A 7,457-nucleotide genomic window follows, 5' to 3' on the forward strand; every position below is an offset into this window, starting at 1 on the left:
AGAAATGTCCCCACTCTGCAGAAATGTCCCAGATTTACAGAAATGTCCTCACTGTGCAGAAATGTCCTCACTTTCCAGGATTGTCCTCACTTTCCAGGAATGTCCCCACTCTGCACAAACTTTCTCAATCTGCAGAAATGTCCTCACTTTACAAAAATGTCCAAACTTCCCAGAGATGTCCTTGTCATGATCAGGTCTGGATTGTGTAAGAATCAGGATCATGTCTGGATCAGGATCAGGATTAGCTCTGGATTTGTTCTGTTACCATAGCAACTCGTGTAAACAGGTGAGTGCAGACCATGAGCAGGAAACTGTTGCCTCCACAGTGGTTTCCACGGAAACCACTTCCTCCTGAACATCTCACTGCTCCTGCTGCAGCGTGGATGATGACTCCATCTTTGCTGAAGTTTTATTTACTTGATGTTTTTTTCTCTCTGTTGTAGTTTGTTTTGTTTCGTCTTTGGGCTGGTTGCTGTTCAGCTGTTTGTGTTTGTTTATAGCTCTTCTGACTCCATCACTGGTCTGTTTTAGTGTGTGTGGTCTCCATGAGAACATTTTACCGTTGTTTTACCAAAGGTTTCCCTCCGGTGCCGGTGGAGCAGCAGCAGTGCATTGTGGGAGCAGCAGTTTTAGAGGGAAGCTGCTGAAGTCTCTGAGAGATAAAACTTCCAGTCAGACTCAGATCTTTGGGGGTGATTATACGACTGGCTCACATTTCCTGCATTCCTCAGGTTAACACACACACCTGAGCCAGTTTCAACTTGCACACCTGAGCTACATTAACAACATGTTGACACACCACCTCCCTCCTCCGCCTCCTCCTCCTCCTCAGGATTGTAGAGCCTCGGGTCAGCGGACGACGCCTACAGCAGCACCAACGTAGTACTATCCACTCTTTACTGTAGTACTACACGAAGTACTATCTACTCTTTACTGTAGTACTACACGTAGTACTATCCACTCTTTACTGTACTACTACACACATTACTATCCACTCTTTACTGTAGTACTACACACAGTACTATCCACCCCTACCATAATACTACACGCAGTACTATCCAACCTTTACTGTAGTACTACACACAGTACTATCCACTCTTTACTGTACTACTACACGCAGTACTATCTACTCTTTACTGTAGTACTACACGTAGTACTATCCACTCTTTACTGTACTACTACACACATTACTATCCACTCTTTACTGTAGTACTACACACAGTACTATCCACCCCTACCATAATACTACACGCAGTACTATCCAACCTTTACTGTAGTACTACACACAGTACTATCCACTCTTTACTGTACTACTACACGCAGTACTATCTACTCTTTACTGTAGTACTACACGTAGTACTATCCACTCCCTACTGTACTACTACACGTAGTACTATCCACTCTTTACTGTAGTACTACACACAGTACTATCTACTCCCTACTATACTACTACACGTAGTACTATCCACTCTTTACTGTAGTACTACACACAGTACTATCTACTCCCTACTGTACTACTACACGTAGTACTATCCACTCTTTACTGTACTACTACACACAGTACTATCCACTCTTTACTGTAGTACTACACGTAGTACTATCCACTCCCTACTGTACTACTACACACAGTACTATCCACCCTCTACCATAATACTACACGTAGTACTATCCACTCTTTACTGTAGTACTACACGCAGTACTATCCACTCATTACTGTACTACTACACCCAGTACTATCCACCCCCTACCATAATGCTACACGCAGTACTATCCAACCTTTACTGTACTACTACACGTACTACTATCCACTCTTTAATGTACTACTACACGCAGTAATATCCACTCTTTACTGTACTACTACACGTAGTACTATACACTCTTTACTGTACTACTACACGCAGTACTATCCTCTCTTTACTGTAGTACTACACACAGTACTATCCACTCTTTAATGTACTACTACACGCAGTACTATCCACTCTTTACTGTACTACTACACGTAGTACTATCCACTCTTTAATGTACTACTACACGCAGTACTATCCACTCTTTACTGTACTACTACACGCAGTACTATCCTCTCTTTACTGTAGTACTACACACAGTACTATCCACTCTTTACTGTACTACTACACGTAGTACTATCCACCCCCTACCATAATACTACACGTAGTACTATCCACTCTTTACTGTAGTACTACACGCAGTACTATCCACTCATTGCTGTACTACTACACGCAGTACTATCCACCCCCTACCATAATACTACACGCAATACTATCCAACCTTTACTGTACTACTACACGTAGTACTATCCACTCTTTACTGTACTACTACACGCAGTACTATCCACTCTTTACTGTACTACTACACGTAGTACTATCCACTCTTTACTGTACTACTACAGGCAGTACTATCCACTCTTTACTGTACTACTACACGTAGTACTATCCACTCTTTACTGTATTACTACACACAGTACTATCCACCCTCTACCATAATACTACACGTAGTACTATCCACTCTTTTACTGTAGTACTACACACAGTACTATCCACCCTCTACCATAATACTACACGTAGTACTATCCACTCTTTACTGTAGTACTACGCACAGTACTATCCACCCTCTACCATAATAATACACGTAGTACTATCCACTCTTTTACTGTAGTACTACACACAGTACTATCCACCCTCTACCATAATACTACACGTAGTACTATCCACTCTTTTACTGTAGTACTACACACAGTAATATCCACCCTCTACCATAATACTACACATAGTACTATCCACTCTTTACTGTACTACTACACACAGTACTATCCACCCTCTACCATAATACTACACGTAGTACTATCCACTCTTTTACTGTAGTACTACACACAGTACTATCCACCCTCTACCATAATACTACACGTAGTACTATCCACTCTTTACTGTAGTACTACACACAGTACTATCCACTCTTTACTGTACTACTACACACAGTACTATTCACTCATTACTGTACTACTACACGCAGTACTATCCACCCCCGACCATAATACTACACGTAGTACTATCCACTCTTTTACTGTAGTACTACACACAGTACTATCCACTCTTTACTGTACTACTGCACACAGTACTATCCACTCATTACTGTACTACTACATGCAGTACTATCCACCCCCTACCATAATACTACACGCAGTACTATCCAACCTTTACTATACTACTACACATAGTACTATCCACTCTTTACTGTACTACTACACGCAGTACTATCCACTCTTTACTGTACTACTACACACAGTACTATCCACTCTTTACTGTACTACTACACGCAGTACTATCCTCTCTTTACTGTACTACTACACGTAGTACTATCCACCCCTACCATAATACTACACGTAGTACTATCCACTCTTTACTGTACTACTACACGTAGTACTATCCACCCCTACCATAATACTACACGTAGTACTATCCACTCTTTACTGTAGTACTACACGCAGTACTATCCACTCTTTACTGTACTACTACACGCAGTACTATCCACTCTTTACTGTAGTACTACACGTAGTACTATCCATTCCCTACTGTACTACTACACGTAGTACTATCCACTCTTTACTGTATTACTACATACAGTACTATCCACCCTCTACCATAATACTACACGTAGTACTATCCACTCTTTTACTGTAGTACTACACACAGTACTATCCACCCTCTACCATAATACTACACGTAGTACTATCCACTCTTTACTGTAGTACTACACACAGTACTATCCACCCTCTACCATAATACTACACGTAGTACTATCCACTCTTTTACTGTAGTACTACACACAGTACTATCCACCCTCTACCATAATACTACACGTAGTACTATCCACTCTTTACTGTAGTACTACACACAGTACTATCCAACCTCTACCATAATACTACACGTAGTACTATCCACTCTTTTACTGTAGTACTACACACAGTACTATCCACCCTCTACCATAATACTACACGTAGTACTATCCACTCTTTTACTGTAGTACTACACACAGTACTATCCATCCTCTACCATAATACTACACGTAGTACTATCCACTCTTTACTGTAGTACTACACACAGTACTATCCACCCTCTACCATAATACTACACGTAGTACTATCCACTCTTTTACTGTAGTACTGCACACAGTACTATCCACCCTCTACCATGATACTACACGTAGTACTATCCACTCTTTTACTGTAGTACTACACACAGTACTATCCACCCTCTACCATAATACTACACGTAGTACTATCCACTCTTTACTGTAGTACTACACACAGTACTATCCACACCCTACCATAATACTACACGTAGTACTATCCACTCTTTACTGTACTACTACACGCAGTACTATCCACTCTTTACTGTACTACTACACGTAGTACTATCCACTCTTTACTGTACTACTACACGCAGTACTATCCACCCCCTACCATAATACTACATGTAGTACTATCCAATCTCTACTGTACTACTACACATAGCACAATCCACCCCCTACCATAATACTACACGTAGTACTATCCACTCTTTACTGTACTACTACACGCAGTATTATCCACCCCCTACCATAATACTTCACGTAGTACTATCCACTCCCTACTGTACTATTGCATGTAGTACTATCCACTCCCTACTGTACTATTGCATGTAGTACTATCCACTCCCTACTGTACTATTGCATGTAGTACTAGCAGAGGACAGAGACCTGCTGGTACAGTGTCTCTAAGGACCACCTGGAACATCTGATCAAAGCCACCGTGACCTCTGACCCGAGAAGCTGCTTCAGGAATCTGTATCCTACAGTCAGAACAAGGTGTGGTCCTCCAGACCCGCCAGTTCAGACAAGTCTCCTTCTCCACAGTATGCAAGCACCAGGATGTCAGCATCTCTCCAGCTAACCTCCTCAGTCACATGTCTCTGTCTAACATGTCTCTGTCTAACATGTCTCTGTCTAACATCTCTAACATGTCTCTGTCTAACATGTCTCTGTCTAACCTTTCTAACATGTCTCAGTCTAACATGTCTCTGTCTAACCTCTCTAACATGTCTCTGTCTAACATGTCTCTGTCTAACCTTTCTAACATGTCTCAGTCTAACATGTCTCTGTCTAACATGTCTCTGTCTAACCTTTCTAACATGTCTCAGTCTAACATGTCTCTGTCTAACCTCTCTAACATGTCTCTGTCTAACACGTCTCTGTCTAACCTCTCTAACATGTCCCTAACACGTCTCTGTCTAACCTCTCTAACATGTCCCTAACACGTCTCTGTCTAACCTCTCTAACATGTCTCTGTCTAACCTCTCTAACATGTCCCTAACATGTCTCTGTCTAACCTCTCTAACATGTCTCAGTCTAACACGTCTCTGTCTAACCTCTCTAACATGTCTCTGTCTAACCTCTCTAACATGTCCCTAACATGTCTCTGTCTAACCTTTCTAACATGTCCCTAACACGTCTCTGTCTAACCTCTCTAACATGTCCCTAACACGTCTCTGTCTAACCTCTCTAACACATCTCTGTCTAACCTCTCTAACTTGTCCCTAACACGTCTCTGTCAAACCTCTCTAACATGTCCCTAAAATGTCTCTGTCTAACACGTCTCTGTCTAACACATCTCTGTCTAACCTCTCTAACATGTCTCTGTCCAACATGTCTCTGTCTAACCTCTCTAACACGTCTCTGCCTAACACGTCTCTGTCTAACACATCTCTGTCTAACCTCTCTAACATGTCTCTGTCTAACACGTCTCTGTCTAACACATCTCTGTCTAACCTCTCTAACACGTCTCTGTCTAATCTCTCTAACATGTCTCTGTCTAACACGTCTCTGTCTAACACATCTCTGTCTAACCTCTCTAACACGTCTCTGTCTAACACGTCTCTGTCTAACACATCTCTGTCTAACCTCTCTAACACGTCTCTGTCTAACACGTCTCTGTCTAACACAGCTCTGTCTAACCTCTCTAACACGTCTCTGTCTAACACGTCTCTGTCTAACACATCTCTGTCTAACCTCTCTAACACGTCTCTGTCTAACACGTCTCTGTCTAACACATCTCTGTCTAACCTCTCTAACACGTCTCTGTCTAACACGTCTCTGTCTAACACATCTCTGTCTAACCTCTCTAACACATCTCTGTCTAACCTCTCTAACATGTCCCTAACATGTCTCAGTCTAACATGTCTCTGTCTAACCTTTCTAACACATCTCTGTCTAACCTCTCTAACATGTCCCTAACATGTCTCAGTCTAACATGTCTCTGTCTAACCTTTCTAACATGTCTCAGTCTAACATGTCTCTGTCTAACCTCTCTAACATGTCTCTGTCTAACATGTCTCTGTCTAACCTTTCTAACATGTCTCAGTCTAACATGTCTCTGTCTAACATGTCTCTGTCTAACCTTTCTAACATGTCTCAGTCTAACATGTCTCTGTCTAACCTCTCTAACATGTCTCTGTCTAACACGTCTCTGTCTAACCTCTCTAACATGTCCCTAACACGTCTCTGTCTAACCTCTCTAACATGTCCCTAACACGTCTCTGTCTAACCTCTCTAACATGTCTCTGTCTAACCTCTCTAACATGTCCCTAACATGTCTCTGTCTAACCTCTCTAACATGTCTCAGTCTAACACGTCTCTGTCTAACCTCTCTAACATGTCTCTGTCTAACCTCTCTAACATGTCCCTAACATGTCTCTGTCTAACCTTTCTAACATGTCCCTAACACGTCTCTGTCTAACCTCTCTAACATGTCCCTAACACGTCTCTGTCTAACCTCTCTAACACATCTCTGTCTAACCTCTCTAACTTGTCCCTAACACGTCTCTGTCAAACCTCTCTAACATGTCCCTAACATGTCTCTGTCTAACACGTCTCTGTCTAACACATCTCTGTCTAACCTCTCTAACATGTCTCTGTCCAACATGTCTCTGTCTAACCTCTCTAACATGTCTCTGCCTAACACGTCTCTGTCTAACACATCTCTGTCTAACCTCTCTAACATGTCTCTGTCTAACACGTCTCTGTCTAACACATCTCTGTCTAACCTCTCTAACACGTCTCTGTCTAACCTCTCTAACATGTCTCTGTCTAACACGTCTCTGTCTAACACATCTCTGTCTAACCTCTCTAACACGTCTCTGTCTAACACGTCTCTGTCTAACACATCTCTGTCTAACCTCTCTAACACGTCTCTGTCTAACACGTCTCTGTCTAACACAGCTCTGTCTAACCTCTCTAACACGTCTCTGTCTAACACGTCTCTGTCTAACACATCTCTGTCTAACCTCTCTAACACGTCTCTGTCTAACACGTCTCTGTCTAACACATCTCTGTCTAACCTCTCTAACACGTCTCTGTCTAACACGTCTCTGTCTAACACATCTCTGTCTAACCTCTCTAACACACCT

This window comes from Melanotaenia boesemani, chromosome 5 (assembly GCF_017639745.1).
Source record: "Melanotaenia boesemani isolate fMelBoe1 chromosome 5, fMelBoe1.pri, whole genome shotgun sequence".
NCBI lineage: Eukaryota > Metazoa > Chordata > Actinopteri > Atheriniformes > Melanotaeniidae > Melanotaenia > Melanotaenia boesemani.